This window comes from Eriocheir sinensis, unplaced genomic scaffold (genome assembly GCF_024679095.1).
Source record: "Eriocheir sinensis breed Jianghai 21 unplaced genomic scaffold, ASM2467909v1 Scaffold330, whole genome shotgun sequence".
Taxonomy (NCBI): Eukaryota; Metazoa; Arthropoda; class Malacostraca; order Decapoda; family Varunidae; genus Eriocheir; species Eriocheir sinensis.
This window is the reverse complement of record NW_026111644.1, coordinates 87,049-87,500: the sequence shown is the minus strand read 5'-3', so window position 1 is coordinate 87,500 and position 452 is coordinate 87,049.

Here is a 452-nt window from a genome sequence, read left to right as displayed (position 1 = left end):
AAGATAGAAAGAGAGGGATACAGGTAAAATTCTTGTGCTTCTTGAGTAAGGGTAGAATAACAGGGGCGAGAGGAGGGAGGACAGACGGTGAAAGAAGGGAAATAAAGATGAGTAGAAGTAAAGGGATGAAAGGGTTAATAAAAGAAAAAAGTAGTGATATAGTGGACTGGTGATGGCTGCTGCTGCTGCTAATGATGATGATAATGATACTGTAATGATGGGGAGGATGTGTGGGAGGGAAAATCAGAAGGAATGCACGGAAGGGTGTCTCGATGGATCGCTGGAAAATGACACAATGGAAGGTGAAAGAGGAAGGGGTTGAATACCTCTCCTTTATCATCCCTATGCCTCCATGCCAGGGCCAAGGGCAAGGGCAAGAGTCAAGCCAAAGAGAACTCGCACCACGGCGCCGCCAAGAAAAAGAAACAGTGAGCGCGGTAACGCTCGCTGAG